Consider the following 22,601-nt stretch of genomic DNA (forward strand, 5'->3'; position numbering starts at 1 on the left):
TAATTAAATAAGTATGTTCTTTTATTCTCTTGCTAAGACTTCTAGTTGTCATGCCAGCATAGACGGTTTGAACCAGGAACATTTACTGACATAAATAACCCCCCTAGTGAGGCAGTTGAATCTACCAGGAACTTTGACTGGTTTACTTTAGATGTTTTGTGTTTTTATATATATGTATGTATATAAAAAAAAACATGTACATACAGGTCTTCTTTTATTTTATCTATGTGCACATACACAGACATACCCACACCTATAAATATATGTACATTCACACATATGAAAACAGTTGAATATGCACATAATCAACCAAGCAAACAAATAAAACACACTCCGGCAACCACACATGCAATAAGGATTACAACTAACCCCGAAGTAAAACACACACTACCTTAACTTTCAGCTTCTTTGCTGAAAAAAGTCTGGACAAAGCCAAAAATAACTGAGTTGCTGTTAATAAAGACCCAAAACTAGGAGAATTTTTGAATGTTAACCTAATTCACTTAAAAGCAATTAGAACAGCAAGTTTTGTATAAATATGCATTTTCTGAGCAAAAAGTAGGTAACAATAGTCCAACGTTTTGCCACTCAATTCAAGTCTCAGTCTTGTACCCTCTGCTCACTTTCAATGCTATGGAGATATACTCTTATGTTTTAATGGATACTTGGCACTGGTTTGTGAGAGGCAGGCAACCATAATATCCTAATGGCTGCATAACAGCCACTATATGGGATGTCTATTCTATTCTACTCTTAAATGTAGTACGTTTACACAGATGGGGAAGGAATAATCTCACTCTAATTTGTTTAGCTGCAAATTGCTTGTTTTACAAGTGTAATTACTGGATATACAGTTTCCCTGTGCTTGTTGTCTTGATAGTGCTAGCAGATCTGCAATGAACTTCATGCAAGTCATGAATACCATAGTGTTTGGCAGAACATTTTCTCCTGCAGTTATTTCTTAATAACAGAAGAATGCCTTTCTTTTATAACAAGAAGAATACACATTTACTTAAAGCCCTTACTGCACCCAAAACAACATGTGTTTGAGTGGCGGCACAAACACTTGAGGGAACAGACATGGGAGAGGATAAGAAAAGTGGCTGACACTGGCTCCTCCACCCTGGGGATGAGAGGAACTGCCCAAGTTCACTACAATAACAGTATTAAGACCTTGGTGTGCTCTGCAGTGGAAGCACACATGCATCAACTGGAGGCAGTGATTCAGGAGTTCCCAGTGGGGTAGAAGGGTGGCAGACGGTTAATCTGCACTCACCTGGAGCAATGTGAACCTGCACCAGTATCCTCAATCTTCTCACCATTCCCAGATGTGTCAGGATGACCTTAGGGAGACAGAGCTGGTGAATGAGAGGAGTTGCTGTTAGCTGATGGTCAACTGAAAGGAAGGGGAAAAAATACAGAAATACACTATTTTTCCTTGTCTGAATTTACCTTTTCACATATTCCAATTCTTGCTAGTTTGCCAGGTGTCGTCTGCACGGGTGCACCAACTGGCAACTTGCTCCTGATTGGCAGCCCACTCCCTCCCACACCACACTGCCTAGTCTACCTCACAATACATTTAACTGAAAGTTGAATAATGCAAATATGTATCTTTGTGTAAAATAACCAAAGGGGAAAAAACAAATATAGTGTTTCAGGATACATCCATCCATCCACAACTCCTTTTCCAATTTTTGCACATGGGGTCAGGGTGTCACTTTAACAGTGACAATCATCTAGAGCCAAAGACATTTTCAGTATATTCCAATACTCCTCCTAACTGCTATTTACTAATCTCTGAAAAGAAAACTTATTACCCCAGTGGAAACTAAAATCAATCTTTTACAGTAACTACTCACAAGATGCTCACTAGAAATGAGCATCTACAGTAATTAGTGTTTAGTGAAGTGTAGCTCTCATGGTTGCACACTGATCAAAACAGACTATCTGCAGGCACATCCTGGATGAAACAAAATTCACAAAAAATACAACTACTAATGCACAAACATGGGAGTAATCCCAGAAGGTAGCCAGTCCTGCAGACAACTGAAACAATGAGCAAATATTTTTAAGCACAGAAAAAGAAATGTGGATTAACTTTAGTAGGAAATATAAGAGTGAAGCAGCAGGTGAGAACAGAGGGTTGAAGTAAAAGTGATGTATGTGAGAGGTGAGTTAGGTGATGTGTCCAGTGGAAGGGCACTTGGTCAGACTTTACCTGGGTGCAGCATTCTCCCATATCTGTGAGCATGAGGTCCAGTATGTTAGAGCCTCTACTGGCCATATTCACTACTTGGTCAAGGGTGTTTGTATTTATGAAGTTCAGGAATCTCTGTGCCTGAGATTTGAAGCTAAATAGGATTCCCAATCTACAGAGGGTTAAAGTCTTTCATGAGTAGGATGTTAGGTTGGATTGTAAGTGGTTCCGTTAGGTCCAAGAATGCTCTGTGAGCTTTTTGGGACTGACAGAGTACTGGTGCAAAAATGGAGAAGGAGTGGTTGGTACAGTGCAGTTTGGTGGGTCTGCAGCAAGGAAGTTAATTAGGAGAGGTTACAGAGGTTGTAGCAGATGGCTTTACCATGGCGCTTGGCAGCAAAAGGCACAAAGGCACCTGTTTTAAGTAACTTGAAAAGAAGAGACCCTAGGAGTAGCTCAATTCTGTAGGAGACTGGTAGCCAACTGGCTTTGGAGAGGATGGTGCATTAGTGTTCCTTGGGGGCTGGAAGAGTTGAAAATGAATCAGTAGGTTTTGTTTTCAGTGGACTGTAGAGTGAATGCTTTTGTTTTTTCATTTTAAAAAGCTGTGGCTATGATGGTGGGGGCATGAACTTAAGTTGATCAAGTACTACCTAGCACACTTCTTAGCATTAGTATTTCACAAACTAGCAACTACTGCAAACAGCCACTGCTACCTGCATTTACCAAACATTAAAAAAAAAACACACCAAGCAATGAATAGCTATAACTCTATACACATCAATATTCAAACCACAAAACCTTGTATCCTTATCAACACTGCCCCCTAACAAATATTCTCAAATAAGAGGAAAAAATAGAACCTGCTTACTGCAAAACACTTACCCTCAATGGTAATCCTGTTGCTTAGTGGTGATGTGGAGCCTAAATCCAGACCAATAGTCTGTAATCCAAAACAAAATAATCCCATCACAATATGACTGAAAATACAATACAAATGCTATAAATTCTGAATTAAGCCTTAGAAATTCTGGACTGGAATAAATCTAAACAAAATGGATGCATTACTTATAACTGAAACCTGGTTAAAGTAAAAAAAAAAAAAAAAAAAAAAAATTCTTCCACCAAGATATAACAAACTGACCATCCACTTAAAAGGGCTGGTGGAACTACATTACCATCAAATCGACTTCTAATTTTCACTTCCTATATTTGACAACTCTGAAGTTCTCATAGGTACCAACAACTTGCATACACAAAAACATACACGCACAGCTGCTACCTGTATACCTCCAGATTCTACCAACAGCATGAACACACAAGAGAATATCAGTAACAACCTGCTGACTCAAGGGAAAGACAGACAAATCCCCTCCAAAAGGAAAGTTACAATACAGCATGTAAAATAAATATGTAGCCATTTCAAATGGTGGCTACAATACCTGAAACAAATCAATCAAAACAAGCACTCTGTATAATCTGCATAGACAGTCACCAAGATGCATGTCAGAAAGTTCCTACAAAAAAATAAAACCAACAACTTCTAGCACCAAACACCCTACCAAGGCAGTACCTATAAAGAGCATCAGAAACAACAGCATGTCTCATTGCAATTTTCATAAACGGGTCAACAGCAAAAAAAAGTCATTCATTTTCTATGGGAAAAAAAATACGTAATTCCATTCCTAAGGGAGACAATTCAACAAAATTATCAAACTACAAACCCACTGCTGTAAAGTACTAGAGAAATGCATGCACTCATACATTTTAGGACATAACATCTAGAAAGTAAATCAGGACAAAAACCAAGGTCAATCAGTAGCCTCCATGTTTTTCGATCTAGCAAAAGCCTTCCATATAGTCTCACATGAGCTGAACAGACACAGTTATACCACAAGGTGATTTCATACCTGTCTTGGTAACAAAAATTCTATTGTTGTCTGACATATTTATCAATGGCATGTACAATTATGTTAAAAATATCAACGTAGTTCAATACACAGCCAATAACTTGGACTCACTACAAAAATTACACAAACACCATATTGCACTTAATGACAGATCACCAAACAAATGCAAAGAAAACAAAGTTGTTTTTTTCCTGTTCTGAATCAATCCAAGGCTCAGATTTCAAAATCACAACAGTGCAAAACATTACTACAGAGAAACTCAAGTATGTACTAAAATGCTAGGAGCTACCATAGACAGCAAACTGAAATCTGACCAAAATGTAGATTTTGATATATCCAAGACAATCAAAAAAGGTATGTTACATAAATCCAAACCGTAGTCATCAGAACAAATGTCAGTTATAAGCAAAAACTGTTAAACTTCCTGTCCTTTTATAAAGGTACAGCAGCCTGAATATGAGCCAGGTAACCATTTAAAATGTCTGGACTCACAATGCTGAATTCTGAAATATACAGACAACCCAAACTTAATATACTAAGTCTGAGATTATAGTTTCTCAGAAAGTTCCCTCTCCTCCAAAGAATGACAATCTGCGAGTTAGCATATTAAGTCGGGGGGGGGATACGAGGGCTTCTCCCCTCCGCAAAACAAGTTTAAGGAAAAGAATGATATTAAATATTCACTCTAATTTTGGATTTTTTTCAGTGTATTGAGACTTGGCATTGCAAGTTTTGACATTTCAATAGAGAGCAGAAGAGGCACACTGACATTCTCTAACAATTGGCAAAAGAGTTTAGGAAAAAAGAACCAGAGTAATACGGTATGTACAACTGACTACTAATTATACTAATCAAAGGTACAACCTGCAGATATTACTGTGCAGTTATGAAGATATGGATGCTAACAGGCGTGCTGGTTTTTTTTCACTTTTCTATTTTTTCAGCACCTGGTGAAATTTGGGATAACATACTAACCTGCCAGAGGAGTCAGGAAAGCAGCAGGCATGAATATGGATTAGGTGTTGCACCTGCATATGTTAGAATTCACTACTGCATTGCTACTGTTGCCAGCATGGCTGCTTAACTTCATCATTGCTTACTGCTTTGCTTAGTTTTCTGTGATACATAACTTGTACTTGCATGTGTTAACTGTGCTACTGACCCCTCTTATTGCTAGGATGTCCCTTACATTGACTGCAAATTACAGTACAGACTGGCACTGGGTTTAACAAAGCCATTATGGTTGCTGGTGCCCACCTTGCTACTTGTGCACCTAGCACCATTCTGTGCTGTGTAAATATCTACCTACTGTGTCTGTCATGCACTCTACCCCCGTCAGCATGGCATGCTGTATTGACAGACTGTCCTTTCCTATGCAGAGTGCCAGTTTCACATGGCATACCATTGGCATGTGGATGATGGGTGGCCTGCTGCTCCTGGAGTGATGCATGTCATGATTATCCATTTAAATGAGACCTCAATAATAGACATGGGTGTCAATGGACTTCTTAACCAAGATGTCTTGCAGTCATCTACAAAAAAAGTTCAACACCTTTCATTTATATGTTCAGAACCAAGACACAGAGAGAGGTAAAGCTCGAACCTTTAGCAGCTTGGGTGCCAGTAAGAGTTAGTTGGAGGACAGGAGTAAACAGTCACTTTCTGCTCACTCAACTAGGAGGGAGAGGGGAGGAAGAGATGGCTCTGGCTCACCACATGGGAGATACCTAAGAGCATTAGGTGCTTTCCAGTGGAGCCTGAGCCTGCCAAGCACTGCTATCATGCTCACATCAGGAGATGGCAGTGGCAAAGGTTGGAAGAGCTGCTGAGGGGAGTGCTCCCAGGGGAAAAGGCAGGATGCCCTCACTGCCAGCAAGATGTCCCTATCTCAACTATCCATCTCCTGCCAGAGAACAAAGGACCAATCAGGATTCCAGGCACAAACAAATGGGCAGTGTGGTTCTCACCTAGCAAGCAATGGCTGACTCCCATGTCCCAGGAACAAATGGGTCAAAATGGATGTTGATAAGGGGGTCATCAGGCAAGGTCTCCAGACTTGGGGGGGGGGGGTTAAAATGTCTTTCAATGCATCAAGCCAATAAAACCTAGCTTTTGACCAACCCTAAGTATTCCACAAAAATGTGACTATATGCCGGTTTCACCACAAGTGTTTTAAAATGTTTTGGAATTAAAGTTTTGGAAGTAACAGCTGGTGTAGTATTTCTTCTCTGTCTTTATTCACACTGTACAGTTAGTCATTCTTCAACTTAATAAATGTGTATGGTAAGAGCCTGTTCTACTCTATCTTTCCTTCTTCTCTGGCTACATTTTCTCTGACTCTTTTTAATATGTTGTCTTTTCATTGTTGTTGTGTCTTTTGGCTTTTCCCGGTTAGGGGTCGCCACAGCGGAACTCCGGTCCGCTAATAATTGGCAGTAGATTTTTACGTGCCGAGTTGCCGGCCCTGACGCACAGCCTTCAACGAAGGTACGCCCATTCACGCATATCTCGACACAGAAGACGCTCTAGCTGAGAATCGAACAGGACATCTTACTGTGAGGCGACAACGCTACCGCAGCACCACCACCGCAGTCTTTTCAATGTGTTTTCTTAAAAAAAAATCACTACTTATCAGCAAATCTGCCAAGTCAAGAACAATTATGTCAGTACAATAACATGAAGAGAGAGTATAGCCGCTTCAGCTAAGAATACAGGTAAGGAATTACTTTTCATTTCTTCACCTACAAAAGACAACTCATGACAGGGATTTTCTTCTGCTTTTGATTAGTAACTTCTGTTTTTAAGTATCTGCTGCTGAGAGTTCTGTTTCTTACCACCCCTCTGTTTTAATTTTACAGAGGGAAACCTATGATTCTGTTCATGTTTCCTTTTATCTTTTCTCACTGACTTTATCACAATGGATTTTTTCTTCTTCTGTCTCAGAAGTATCCTTCACTAATTTAGCGACTGGAGTGTTCAAACAATCTTCTATATCATGCACTATGGGTTCTTCGCTATCAGTCTTTATAGGGAGTACTTGCACCAGCTTAACATCTGGGTTTTCCTGATAAAAAATTGATTCTTTTCTATCAAACAGTTTCTGTAGAGAAGTCTTTCACTAATTTAACATCCTTTTTTGTTGTTGTTGGCACTGTTCTTTATAATACACAGGTTTACCACTACCTTCTAGCTAAAGTAGATTCTATTTTTTCTGAATATTCTATACCTATCCCACTGTTTTTGGCAGGAGTGTGTATTTTTGGCAGTACTTTGCCACGTCTGTCTGTCAACCATCAGCCCCTCCCTTTTCAAAAGAAGCATTTGTTCCCCATCATCCAGGGACAGACAACCAGAAAGGGCAATTGCCTAGACAGCACTCTTTTCTATTTTCTCCGTCCATATGCTGAACACTATAAGTTAGGTGAGAGAAACAGACACACAGTGGGCAGTCTTTGAAAGATGTACCCTCCCTGCCAGGACCATTAATTAAACCCCGGTATCTAGGTCACAGGACTCCATCTCACTGTGTGACAGAGCCAGGCAGGAGTGTGTGCTTTTAATAATTTATCAGAAGGTTCATCACCTATCCCTTTATATTTATCAGGAATATGTATGTTGAGCATATCAAGCCGCTGCTGTTCTCCCTCATCCATACTAGGAGTATGCTCCAACCTTGTTTTATCAGGAATATGTATGTTGAGCATGTCAAGCGGCTGCTGTTCTCCCTCATCCATACTAGGAGTATGCCCCAACCTTGTGTCATCAGGAATATGTAGGTTGAGCATGCCAAGCCGCTGCTGTTCTCCCTCATCCATACTAGGAGTATGCTCCACTCTTGTATTATCAGGAATATGTAGGCTGAGCGTGTCAAGCCGCTGCTGTTCGCCCTCATCCATACTAGGAGTATGCTCCAACCGTGTGTTATCAGGAATATGTAGGTTGAGCGTGTCAATCTGCTGTTCTCCCTCATCCATACTAGGAGTATGCTCCAACCTTGTTTTATCAGGAATATGTATGTTGAGCGTGTCAAGCCGCTGCTGTTCTCCCTCATCCATACTAGGAGTATGCTCCAACCTTGTGTTCTCAGTAGAACGTCTTACTACAGCTGCTGCTCTCCCCCACTTTCACTACCAGCAGTTTCTTTATCAGGAGTGTGTAACTTTAACTGAGCAAAGTACAGTTGTGTACACTTTCCATAAATGTAGATGTTCGAGTGTATTCACTGTTGCAGTCATTACAGTTGGGTAATCCTGCTGGCAGGTTGCCCTCAGTCGGCCTGAATTGCAAAGTCCTGGGTCCTGCGTCGGCTGCTGTCGCCCCTTCCCTGACGTCAGGTCGTCAGGGGTATAAAAGATGCGGCCGATGCCATTTTCTTTAGTTTTTCTTGCCCCAGATGTCAGGTGCCCCCTAAAAGGGTAGCCAAAATGTATTTATTTATTTATTTTATTTTATTTTACATTTGTTGACCGGGCTAGTCTAGCAGGATATGTGTCCATTTTCAGTAGAGGCCCGGGGAGAAAAGCTCCAAGATAAACTAAGTGAAAAAACTTAAAAATCATTTTAACATAGGACTAGAAGAAGAATAAGACATATTAAGATATACATTGCAAATTACAAAATAAAACCTTGGAAGAATAAAAAGTAATAAGATAACTATGTAGCTGCATACGTTATGTACTATGCTTCTAGCAGGTTATAATGTAAAAATCAGAGAGGACAAAGCAAAGAGCTTTAATGCTAGAATATTATAACAAAACAGTGTGAAATGCAGGTAATTATACAATAAAGAAGGACAAGTGAAGAAACAGTAATATATACATATATGCACCAATATAAACTTCACCTTCATCTACCAGCAAATATACCACACAGGTTGTATAAATCAGAGAAGGAAAGAAAAGTTCCAGCAGAAAAAAGGAGGATGGCGGGTGGGTAACCTGGACTGCAACAGTAAATACACTCGAACATCTACATTTATGGTAAGTGTACACAACTGTACTAGGTTCTTCATGTTTCACTGTTGCAGTCATTACATTTAGGTAGATTCCCAAAGCTATGGTTGGGAGGCTGGAGCTAAACAGCATTAGGAGCGGCTATGAGGCCCTGCAGAACTGCAGTGGCAAAGCCTGCCCCGGATTTAGAGTAGAGAGGCAGATGATAGTGCTTTGTAAAGGTGTGCACTGAACTCCAAGTAGCAGCCTCTAAAATGTCCTTGGTTGGTACTCCCCTGAGAAAGGCTGCTGAAGTGGCTGCAGCTCTGGTTGAATGTGGCCTAATGACCCTAGGCACTGGCTTGCCATGGTGTAAGTAGCAGAAACGAATGCAGTGGCCTATCCACTTTGAAATAGTCTGCTTTGAGAGAGCCTTTCCTTGTGATCCTGCAGCATATGCCACTAGTAATTGCTCGGTCTTTCTGAAAACTTTGGTTCTGTCCAAGTAGAATCTAAGCTGTCTGTGTACGTCCAAAGAATGCAGAATTCTCTCCCCCTTGTCCTGTAGATTTGGATAAAAAGTTGGCAGATGAATAGTTTGGTAAAGAGCCACAATGAACACCACCTTAGGCATAAATGTTGGGTTTGTCCTCAGAGAGACACTGTCTGGATAAAAAATGATAAAAGGTTCCACAGCCATGAGTGCCTGCAGCTCTGAAACTCATCTTGCAGAAGTTATTGCTAGGAGCAGAGCTGTTTTCCAAGATAAAAACTTTACATCAGCAGTAGCAGCTGGCTCAAAAGGAGGCAGGGTGAGTTTTTGCAAGACATAGTTGAGGTCCCATGCAGGCATTGGCAAGCTTCTTGGAGGCCTTAAATTTTTGGCTCCTCTGAGGTACTGTTTTAATAAGGGATGAAAAAAGATTGGTGGCTCGGTATTGTAATGAGCCGAAATGGCAGAGGCATGAATTTTAATAGATGAAAAAGATAGGCCTTTGTCCAACATCTCAGTTAAGTATTGCAAAATCTGAGGAATATTTGGCACTGCTGTATCAGTTCCTTGTGCCTGGTTCCAAGCACAGAATCTCTTCCATTTTCCAGCATAAGATTTTCTAGTACTAGGCCTTCTGGCCTCCAAAATGACATCCATCACAGCTTTACTGAGAGGTGTGTTTTGTATGACTACATTATCCGCCATGCTGCCAGGTTTAAAGTTCTGAGTTGGCTGTGCATGATCTGATTGTTTTGCTGGGACAGTAGATGAGGTATTTGAGGTAAGGTCCAAGCTGGGCATTGAGACAAGTTCGAGGCCAGTCTGGGGCAATCAGTATCATTTTTGGCTTTTCCTGTCTGACCTTTAGGAGTACCTTGGGGAGGAGAGGCAGAGGGGGAAAGGCATATACTGACAGGTTTTTCCAGCTGAAAGATAGGGCGTCCACCTTCCATGCTTGTCTGTGATAAGTCCTTGTGCAGAATCATTTTAGCTGGTAGTTGAGGGGAGGCAAATAGATCTATGTCCGGGCATCCCCATTTCCTTGTTATCATGCTGAAGACTTGTGGAGCCAGCTGCCACTCATGGGGATCCATGATGTTTCTGCTTAGTTCATCTGCCAGAGTATTTTTCCTTCCTGGCAGGAATTGTGCCTGCAGATGTACTTGGTAAGTTAATGCTGGGTCCCACAAAGTCATGGCTAGACTGCAAAGGGGGTAAGAATGTGTGCCCCCCTGCTTGTTAATGTACTACATGACCGTGGTGTTGTCTGTCTTTATCAGTAGTTGACCTGGATGAAGTAGGTCCTTGAAGGCTGTCAGGGCATTCTGAACAGCTAGCATCTCTTTGTGATTGATATGTAGATGCATTTGGGTTGAGGACCATGTGCCCTGAATGCATCTTCCTGCCATGTGGGCCCCCCAGGCATAATCTGATGCATCTGTTGTTAGTGTCTGCCTGGCTGGGGGTAATGTGAATGGCTGCCCCTTGTTTTGGTGACAAGCCTTTGCCCACCATCGAAACTCCTGTTGTAGGCAGGGAATAAGAGTAATCATTGTTTCCAGGCTGTGGCAATGTTGAGTCCAAACACTTTTTAAGTACCATTGAAGCTTCCTCATATGCAGTCTTGCATATGGAATTAGTAGGATGCAGGATGCCATGAAGCCCAAAGCCTGCAGAATTTTTCTTGCAGATAACTGGGCCTTTGTTGCAAACATTTTGAAATAGGTAGTCAGTTGCCTTTGTTTGTCTGGCGTGAGATAAGCCATCTGGGAAGTTGTATTTAAGCTTGCACCCAAGAATATTATCTCTTGAGAGGGTACTAGTTTTGATTTCTTTTCGTTGACTGTGTACCCTAGGCATGTTAGAAGTCTTTTCACAAACGCCAGATGCTGTAGAAGAATGTCCATGTTCTCTGCTTGAATTAGGCATTCATCCAAGTAAGGATATATTTGTATTCCTCTTTGTCTGCAGAATGCAATTACTGGTGCCAAGCACTTTGTAAAGACCCTGGGTGCAATAGATAAGCCAAAGGCCAGTGCAGAGAATTGCTAATGCATTGAGCCAGCCTTGAATCTGAGGTATCTTCTGCATAACTGTCTGACTAGGACATGCAGGTATGCCTCTTTTAGGTCTAGAGTCACCAGCCAAGCGTTCTTGCCCAGCATGGGCAGAAGCTGCTGCAAAGTCATCATCTTGAATTTTGGTATATCCAGGAATGTGTTCAGAATAGATGGGTCCCAGTATTGGTATCCAGGTCTAGTCCTTTCTGGGTATCAAGAACAGTCTTGAGTAAAATCCTTGTCCCTGCTCTTGCTCTGGTACTTGTTGAATGGCTCCCATGTCCATGAGGGATGAGACTTGTTTTTGTGCCTCTGCCCATTGATTTTTTGGCAGATCTGGCCAGCCATGTGCCTTTGGCAGGGAATGGAAATGGAATTTGTACCCTTGTGACATGATATTTAGAACCCACTTTTCCTGGGTTATAATGTGCCAATTTTGAGAAAAAAGTGCTAATTTTCTCCCTAAGGGTGCTGCCAGGAGATAAGTGCTTGGTGCAGGCAGGGGGAAGTCATTGGGACTGTTTCCTGTATGGATGTGATTTATCTTCTCCAACTTTGGAGGTAGAAGCACCCCATTGCTTTGACCAGTAAGAACCTTGCGCCTGGGTTGTGCCTCTATGGCGTCTGGATCTGCCCCTTTGAGGTCTGTCTGACACAGGAAAGGACCAATTCTTTGTAGGCCAGTGTCTACTAAACCTAGGTGGCTGTACTTGTACAAAAATATTTGACAGTTTGCATAGATTTAGTTTTGTCCTCCATTTTCTTTAACACCTCCTCTGCCTTAACACCAAACAAAGTATCATGCAAAGGAGCATCTAATAATTTAACTTTTGACATTTTCTTCAACACCTCCTCTGCCTTAACACCAAACAAAGTATCATGCAAAGGAGCATCTAATAATTTAACTTTTGACATGATCAGGCAGATTTTGTTCCTTTAACCAAGCATGCCTCCTAATTACAGAACCAGTAACTGCGGCCCTGCAGGAGGCCTCCAAAGAATCAAAACCACATTGCAAAGTATGCTTTCCAACTTGTTCAGCTGCATGCAATCAATCCTGCATTTCCTTGTTTTCTGCACATTCAGAGTTTAATAACATTTTCTGTTTAAGCAATGCCATGACATGTTGCTGATATTTGAGTATATGAAACTGACAGTTTAAGGTGCTTATAGCCAAGGCTGCAGATGTGTAAACCTTTTTTCCCCATCTATCCAGTGCCCTAGAATCTCTGTCAGAGGGGGTAGGGTTTTTTGCAGCGGAAGCCTTAACTCTTTTGGGACCCTGTGAAATAGTTTCTGGGTCTGCAGCAGGGTTTTTAAAAAGGAATTTATGAGAGTCAGGAACCCTGTAATATCTGTCAGGCTTAGCAGGAGCTGGAGGTAAGGAGTCAGGGGTAAGACTAGACTCCGAAAACACATCATCTACAATATCTAACACAGGAGGGATGGCTAGTGGCCTGTGTTGAGGTAGTAAAAGAAAATCCCTGAGCTTCTTTTAGATTCTGAAAAATCTTGGCTCTCCCAGTGGAAATGCTCCCTCATGGTATGCAAGGTTTCCCCAAAAGAATAGTCCTCTGGAGGAGAAGCTGAAGGTATAGATTCTTCAGCATCAGAATCCTCATGGGGGAAGAGAATATTCCTGATCAGAAGAGGAATCAGAAGAAATAGAAACCTGATCTGAAGATTCATAGTCAGTCTCTTGCCTAGGCCTCTAATCAGGAGGGGGATGGGAACCCCTGATCAAGGTAATTAAGTCTTCGGCCATTTTGAGCATCTGTTTTTTGGGCATAGAGGCCTGTCCATGTGGCTCTTGAGTTTGTTTCTTTGCTTTAGAAGGTGCTTTAGTCTTTGCCTTTGAAGCGGACGTTGGCTTAATGTAAAGATGTTTAGGTCTGAATACAGCCTCAGAAGCCAGTGCCTGCTCAGCGGCTCCGGACCCATCTGAAGGAATAGTATCCGAGGCTCCAACACCTTGAGTTTCCAGCGGCATGGCTGACTCCACATGGGAGTCTGTAGCGGGCTGTGACTCTAAAGTAGCGGGCGTCAGGGGCTGCGAAAGTGCCTCACTGAGAACCGGCAAACCGGCGACTGGCTTGGGAGAAGCTTCATCATTGGTTTTGGGCCTCGGTTGTCTATCTCTCTCCTTTTCTTTGCATTTTTTGTGAACTCTGGTAGTCAGATGGCTATCCGACATTTCTGGATAATTAAACCGGCGTCCAAAATAGTTTAAAGCAAAATCATACTGATGCTTAATCGTGTGTTGGTTAAATCTAGCACAACCAGCAACGTTGTGATCAGGGCCTAGGCAAGGAATACAGTAAGAGTGAGAGTCCTTATGAGGTATTTGCTTTCCATAAGAAATACAATTATTAACTTTTTCTGACATCGGTCTGGAGCAAGAAAAAAGTTTCCCCAACAGGGTACTTAGCTTTATAGAATACTTCAGATCTGAAACTCAAACACGAAAATCTCAGGAGTCGGCCGACCAGCACTTGCGAACTGCTTCTGCTTCGGGCACCGCGCAGCAAGAAAGACTAAATAAAATGACGTCAGCCGCGTCTTTTATACCCCTGACGACCTGACGTCAGGGAAGGGGCGACAGTAGCCGACACAGGATCCAGGACTTTGGAATTCAGGCCGACTGAGGGAAACCTGCCAGCAGGATTACCCAAATGTATTGACTGCAACAGTGAAACACGACGAACATCAGACTGTCTCTGCTGACATCTTCTATTCTTTCCTGATGTAAAGTCCGAACTGAGTTCTTAACAGAGTGTTGATTTGTGGCTGCTGCCCATCCCCATTTTTACTTTTAAGTATATTTTCTGTCAGGAGTATGTTTTTATCAGGTTGTCATGCTGCTGCTGCTGCTTTCTCCAACTCTTAGCTGGAATGAAGTTTTGTACACATATATTGAGATACCGGAAGACGAACGTGCTTACATTTTTAGATTAAATCTTTTTAATATTATTTTTCTTCATATGGCTCCTCAGTTAAGACAGTTTGGTTTATGTTTCTTAGGATCTGACTAGGAATATATTAATGCCACAGAATATCGAACGGTTCCCTCTCTCCTACAATTTCCAAGATGCCTACGACAACTTCCGGAGCTTGACTAGGAATTCAAAACACAAGATATAATACTTTACCCACCAGTGTCTTAACTTCTACGTGTGTTACATGGTACTGTGACCATGTTCCCAAAATCTAATAATCCCTTCAACTCTTTCCCATCCATCAAAACTCTATGCATGTAGCTAACTCAGCAGAGTCAATAATCTGATTCTACAGGTCTAGCAAAAATACCAGATATTTCTGAAAAGCACAACAAACAACTTGTACTTCATGGAAATTCATCTGTCAAGGAGACAAACTCCGCAGGTCTAAGCTGATGCCTCACAAGTGGTCTCTCAATTCATCAGTGACTCAGCAAATATTCAACACCAGGGGCCAGCCTTGCAGCTAGCTTTCTGCCTCATCTTACAACACCAAATGCAACAGCTAGTCTGCCCTGATCCTTTCAAAGGGTCATTCAACCACATGATGCTTTAGTCCGTCAGTGGCCCCTAAGACTCTCTCTGTTTTTTTCATCACATTCTCCTCATTAAGAAATTCTTTGAGAAACCCTCAACTTCCACATCTACAGTAATTCTCAATGCCCCACTCTGGCCAAGGCAAATCTAGTTCCCTTTCTCAGGCCTCATTTCAAGAAACACCCATGGGCTTCTAGGTGCGCATCTGGTTCTATTATCGCACCTGTCTGGTCAGCCTCACAATGACCTAAGAAACTCAAATTAACAACTTGGACTCTCCAATTCCCATAATGGACAACAATCATTCATTATCCCAAATGGCAGTACAGATCTGGTCTGCTTCCTAAAAGCTACCTACCTATAAACTCTGCAACAGTTGATAGAAATGTTTCTCTGTGTGGGCCATGGAACAAGGCTTGGATCCCCATCTCTGCTTCTGTTTCATAAGTCTTGTAATTCCTTTCAACATTTTATAAGGCAAGATCTAGTTACTATAACATTAAAGTACATCTAGCAACCCTCTCTAACTTTCACTCAGGGTTCCAAAACCATTTGATAGTTTCAAACAAACTTTGTAAAACCTTTCTTAGAGGTTTATTTCTTCTGTGCCCACCAACAAAAGACCCCATTCCCTCATGAGACCTCAGTTTTGTTTTAGACACTCTAGCAAAGCCTCCTTTTTGAGCCAACTGCTTTGGACTTAAGTTTTACACTACAAAACTTTATTTCTGGACACAATATCTTTAGTTACATGCACCGTCTTCTATTCCACCATACTTGTTATTTCAAAATGAAAGTGTCACCCTATAAAATCATCCTTTATCCCAAAATAAGTTTCAACGTCTAATTTAAATCAACCAGTGCATCTACCAGTAATCTTTCCTAACTATTCCAAACAAAGAAGAGTTTTTGTTATATATCCTGGATGTAAACAGACAACTCTGATTCTACCTCCACAGAACCAGATTTTTCAGGAAAGGTGTTTAGTTATTAACTTAATTTGGCTCAAATGAAATGGGCAAGAAAGTTTTTAAACCAACATATCCAGATGGCTTTCTGACTGTATTACACTTATCTACTCTTCCAGAAACACAACCCTTGACTTTTAAACCAAGAGTTCATTTCACCAGATCTGTCTCGAGTTTCCACTGCCTTATTCAGAAATACTACTATGGATGAAATCGGGTCCCTATTAGAATGACGAAAAGGCTAAAGATCGAACGGCCTAGTGATCAAAAATGCCGTTCTTCGAAATAAGTATTGGGGGGCTGCGCCCCCCACACCCCCCGCTAATTTTATATACAAACTCAGAGATCACACTACAGTGAGGAAAGGGCAAATTTTCCAATCTTCCCTGTACCGTGATCTCACAATACCAATTCTAAAGAACATCATTTTTGATTTCTAAGCCGTTTGATCTTTAGCCTTTTCGTCGATCTAATATGGACCCGATGAAATCTGTGTTGCAGCAACATGGTCTACGTTGCACACTTTTGCCAGACATTATAAACCAGGTGTCATTTCCAGGTCTAGAGCTTCCTTTGGAGCCTTAGTTTTGAAAGGTTTCCTGTCACAATGCCACCCAAGATAATAGGGAGCCAGAGATTCTGCCCCAACAGTAAGACTGGAGTGATAAATAATATATGGAAATTATGCACTTAACATTTCTCTGGATCATTTTCAGCTTAGTCCAGCCAATATAACATCCATCCCTCCTTCCTCCTTTCAAATTGTCATGTCATTTCAAAGGAATTGCACATTATATGAAACTCCCTTGGCTGATTTTTCATGCATCCATCATTATGACATTTAATCTATAGTTTATGTCCTTCTGGTCGGCAAACTTTATATAAAATTGATGAGAACATAGCAGAATTGTGAGATGATTGATCTGGAGAGCTTGAGGATAGGGGTATTGGAGGATGGCTAAATCAGATTTGATGGGTGACTCAGTGCCCAAAAGTCATACTAAATGGACTGGGTTGAAAAGGATCCAATATAAGTACATAGCTTCAGTATACACACCCTCCCAACTTTCTTACTTCTTGTCATCTCCTTCGACCAATGTGAACCTTTACCCTCCTTATTCCCCCTAACCTTGGTATCCAAGTCCCTTTTCTGACAGTATTAGCCAAAGTCAATTTTTTTTCCTGTAGCAAGAAAGTTATGAAAATTTTAGTGACTGTAAATTTCTTGTGTGCTGGCATGTAGCCTTGTGCAAACATCTTGGGTCAGATGTGTTGAGAAGGAGGACAGAGTCTGGTCTTTTGTGGACTGGTCAAATGTATGGTGTCCTGAGGAGGATGCACCCCATTTGTTATATTCAAACATCTACCATTATGGTAATTTTCTACACAAATGCACTTCTTAAGTTCATTACTTCAGAGACTACACCTATTTGGTGCCATACTTGTCTAAGGCATATAGAAACATAACAGTAACTAAATGAGGTCTGACTGTCTTGGCTGTTGTATTTAATTTGTTAATAGTACACAAAGTTGATGTTGTACCCGCGGTGGTGGTGTTGCGGTAGCGTTGTCGCCTCACAGTAAGACATCGTCCTGTTCGATTCTCAGCCAAAGCGTCTTCTGTGTGGAGACATGCGTGAATGGGCATACCTTCGCTGAAGGTTGTGTGTCAGGCCTGGCAAGTCGGTATGTAAAAATCTACTGCCAATCATTAGTGTACCGGAATTACGCTGTGGCGACCACTAACCGAGAAAAGCCGAAAGATACAACAACAACATAAAGTTGATGTTGTGCACAGAGATAACAAAAACATGACACTGACTATATAGATTTCATAGTGCTAGTAAAGTCCAAGTATTAAGAAGGATACAGCTTTTATTCCTCCGATGCTGTTCTGTTTCCAAATCTTTCTTTTCTGTCCTTTTATTTGTAGGTAAAAATTTTCGCCAGTCACTGCTTGGCAACAGATAACATTCCTGTATCAAAAACAGTGGTGGGACTTAAAATGTATTCACAGACATAAAACCCATCGCTCGATACAAGAAGTGGGGGGGTGTAGTTTAACAAGACATTGTAGTATGCAAGCAACATATGGAGTGAGCAGACTGGGAGGACTAGATGCCCTTTGTCTTGTAACAGTTTGCTGCTTTATAGACAGTGTTGAAGTCACAATCTGTATCATCATTTAGAGTGGCTAGGAAGATGATTCTAATAAATATCAAAAATGTTTGACTGCCAAGTGTAAAAGGACAGGTGACAGCAGAAATCACTAAAACTTAGTAGTAATTACTGAGCTGCTACACACACCTCATCAATGAACCTTGTATCAATGACCTTGTAGAAATACGGGAAACTAACAGTTTTATGTGTCGTGACAAGAAGTTAAGACTGTAACAGTAATAGCTACAAACCGCACATCTTGGTGGTTACCTCTGAATAAGGAAACACTTTTTTTTAATTTGTGCAACCTTGGCAATTAACAGCTTAATAACTCTGATAATGAAAAGTTTTAGAAAACCTGGCAGTTGGCACAGAGGATTAAGGCTCTGAGCTATAGTTCCTGTTGTACAGTGTTTGATTCTCTCAGCACTCATTTATGTACTCAGTGACCTTGAGCAAGTCACTTAGACAGCTCTTGGGGGCAACTGGGAATTTGGGCTAGGCTCCACAATGGTCTCCTGGACTGCAAGCCTAGTAACTACTTATGAACCTATTCAAATCTGCACTCCAAGCAGGTTGGTTAAATAGACTTCTGTCAGGAACAGCAGTTGTGTTTTCAATATTAAAAACCTGGTTAAAAACCACATTATTGCGGACTTCCAGGATGGCTGCATACTGTTCAACAGCTTAACTTCAGCTCTCCTACTGTGAAAAAGAAATGAATAAATAAGAGCTTGTAATTCCACGAGCTTGAGTAAAATTCAGTTACTGGTTTGTAAGTACACTGCCTAGATGCCAGCAAAGAAGAAATTTAGAAAACCTGAAAGAAAATCAACTAAAAAATGGGAAACGGAAAACAGTGACTGGGAAGAATCCTGTTGTTCAGCAAAATGCAGTTCAAACTCCAGCTTTGATACAAGACATGCTTCCAGTAATTTACAGAAAACAAATAAATACATTGTACCCATAGCTGATTAAAATAAATAAAACATTGAATATATCAACTAAAATAACACAAGGCTGGGAAAAAAGAAGCTTTAACTAGCTATTCAGATGAGTTAATAAAAATGCAAAATCGGAATCTGAAATGAAGAAAAAACTGACTGCATATGAAACTTCTCAAGAAAAGATATTTCAAAAATGGTAGTGTTACAGAACACAGCACAGAAAGAAAACCCAAGATGTTCTGCTGTACCAGAGACACTGAACAGAACACATTTTTTAATTTTATGAAAGAACCAATAAGCAACTGGACAGCTATTTCACAGCAGGTTTTCTTAACTGAAATGGCTAATTGAGTGTATGCTCCAAACCTGGCAGTGAGAAAGCAGTTGAGACCTGTATTAGTAAAGATGCAAATCATACCAGCAGAAAGAGTTGATACTGACAAAACTTGTGGGAGAAGGGCAAAGTATTAAAAACTGTAGACAGAAGAGTGCTTGTGGAAAATGACTATTCACTGTACACCAAACAGAAGAGAAGTAAATTAAATGTCAAGAAACAGGTGCGAGATTCAAGCTGCAGTAACCAACTACCTTCAGAACATTTTTCCTAGAGAATCTAAGACATTTTTGATGCATAATAAGCTAAGAAGGAAATAAAAAAAATCTACCAAAAAATGAGCCATCATACAGAATGCGACTTTGCTTCTCATTTTTCTGACAATAAAGCTCATAGACTTTGCCAATGAAACTTTTTCCAATGGTCCAAAGGAAAATGGTTGAGAGAAAAAAGAAGCACAAGAGATGACTAAAAGAATCAGGAGTACCTTGGACTTGAACCAGAGTATGGTGTTAGGAGATGGAGACAAACGGGAATAAGAACAAGCAACACTGAAATTAGAGAATATATGTCACACTATAAAGCATCAATCACATTTGTAAAATATGACTTTGCAAGAAATGAGAAAGACTGGACTTTTATTGACTTTGTTAAACTTATGGAAGGACTGTAAAGCATATACCCACTCTATGTCATTAATGATTAGAAGGACATTAATAGGGAAAAATAACTGTAAGTAAAACAATTTTTGTTCTTCTTGAGAGTATTTGTATAAACCACTTCATGATATAAACTTCACGTTATACATTTAAGCAGATATTTTTAGTACACCGTCAGGGCTTTCTTAGATATGGGGTGAGCGTGAATATTTTCAATGACTGCTGTATGTGATAAAGATATTAAAGTAAACAAGTACTTTTTTAGGTTTTTTTTTACATTTTAATGCCTTTATTTCTTAAAAAAAGAAGAAAGACTAGAAAAAAGCAAGTTTAAGTACTATGCTGTTATCTTGGGCTGCTGGGGTGAGTGTAAAAGTGTTCTGATTGCATTAAATGTACAGTTGAGATCTTTACTCTTCTTTTCATATAGGTGAATGCCTGGATTAATGCCCCTGGCTTAATCTAAAAAAAGTGTTTTCTGTAAGAAAGTAGGTTTGAAAAATTAGACAGAATGCCATGATAATACGTTTATTGCATATGCAATGATATTAGCTTTTTTTCCCCTTTAGCAAGTGTTCAGTAGGATATAAGAAGTCAGCAGATGAAAGCAGCTATCAATTCTGTTCTTATGTTTCCATGAAGAAGAGATGTCTGCTGGTGCAAGCCATTAGTCTTGAGAGTTCTGAGCAATATTTTGTGAAGGAAATGTAAAATGTAAAGGTGCAAGGGCAAACAGTTCAACAAAAATAAAGTTTGAAATTACTAGAAGTGAATGAGAGAGAGCAGCGTCCATAGCAGCCATAATAGTTCAGTGCATGTAACAGAACAGTGTATGACTTAGCCTTATTTAAAGATACCTACTGTACTTTTTCTTAAATCTATAATTAAATATTTTCTGAAAGCATACAAGCTGTTGTTCGCATCTGGGAGGAGAATAGAGATGAATAAAGAACAGACAGCAATCACTGTAACTCGGAGACACTCTGTAACATGAGCTTTAGCATGGGTAACCTACATTTTAAGTTAGGCCTGTGGATGCAGCTGTTGATGTAAGGCAACTGTTCCCATCAGGAGGATTAAACTTCATTTTCTGAAGAAGTACATAGTATTGTTTGTTTGTTCTAAGTTAACAGCTTATGGGAGTGCTCTGAAAAGGTATCTCATTTTTGTTTGGGGATTTTCGTTAAAACAAAAAGTCTTGAAAAATGTGCCATAGCGTCAAATGGTGATGACAAGAAATGACCGTCTTTTTGTTGTAACTTCTACAAATAGTGGATCTAAAACATTTTGGGTACTGTCTATTTAATAACACGTTTTCTGATGTTTTTAGTTCTATATCAACAAAATATCATCAAAGGACCATCCAGGCCAACTGCACTAGCTGACCCTTCACCAAGGACTTATTTTGGTACATTACAGCAGCAATTTATCAGTGAATTAACACATTTCTTAGTAATCTGAATATCCAAACAGTTCAATAACATAAACATGTTTTACAGGTAAACAGTAAAACATTAGTCGTACTATTCAAATACACCAGAAATTCTTGCAACAGACTAGTTTGCACTCCAAGAAATACATATATCATCAAGAAACCTGGTGTAAAGTTTCCAATTAGATGTATACCTAGAATTTAAAACAAATCTTTCTCATTCAGCCATGACAATTCTTACAAATGCTGGGGTACATGAAGCACCCACAGCCACTCCTGTTGACTGTTGAAAAAAGACTCCCTGAAAAAATACTAAGTTATTACTCAGTACACACTGCATTAATTCAGCAATCACATTTAAATGCAAGGCAGATAAAGTACCCTCAGCAATCAAAAATTCATAAAATCACTCAATCTCAGTGTCTCCTGGGATGACATTAAAAAGATCTTTAACATCTCTGGTGACAAAATACTGTCATCATAGTTATCTGGTATCAATTGTTTTCAAAAAAATCCCATCAATCTTATAGATAAATACATCTTAGAGAATCACAAATATTTTTCAATTTAATATCAATATATTTACCCAGTGTGTTAAGTTTTAGAAGCATTAACTATAGGACAGAAAGAATAATCTTTCACATCCTTATGAATCTTAGGTATCCCAAATATCAATGGCATGCTAGGTTTTGGTACCCATAAAATTGTACATCACACAATCAATTTGCCCCTGAGTAAGCATATCTAATAACATTTGACCTGTTTTATAACAGTAAAAAGTACAAGAAAAACCTAACAAACCCAGAGATTTTACTGCGTGACATCTTACACCTCCTGTAAGAGAGATCTATGTGATATACACAAATGACCCCTTAAGAACAAGTGTTACATCTATATGTCTTCTGAATGTCCATGATTTTTTTACTTCTTTTTGGTCTTTATGGATACTGCAATAATATAGGCAAGGGCCAGCA

General features: G+C 40.1%; 1 protein-coding gene across 2 annotated transcripts in view; it reads right to left on the reverse strand.

The window, feature by feature from the left end:
* Nucleotides 1-22,601, reverse strand: part of LOC122789777 (consortin-like) — a 1,146,861-nt gene that overhangs the window by 1,032,354 nt on the left and 91,906 nt on the right. The window contains exon 2 of one of the 2 annotated variants that reach the window (XM_044057220.1): nt 3,086-3,143. The exons of the other annotated variant lie outside the window; for it this stretch is intronic. The gene's annotated coding sequence lies outside the window, so the exon portion shown is untranslated. The remainder of the gene's footprint in view (nt 1-3,085; nt 3,144-22,601) is intronic. 2 annotated transcript variants of the gene reach the window in all.

Source organism: Protopterus annectens, chromosome 1.part2, assembly GCF_019279795.1.
Source record: "Protopterus annectens isolate FY-2018-M chromosome 1.part2, PAN1.0, whole genome shotgun sequence".
Classification (NCBI taxonomy): Eukaryota; Metazoa; Chordata; order Ceratodontiformes; family Protopteridae; genus Protopterus; species Protopterus annectens.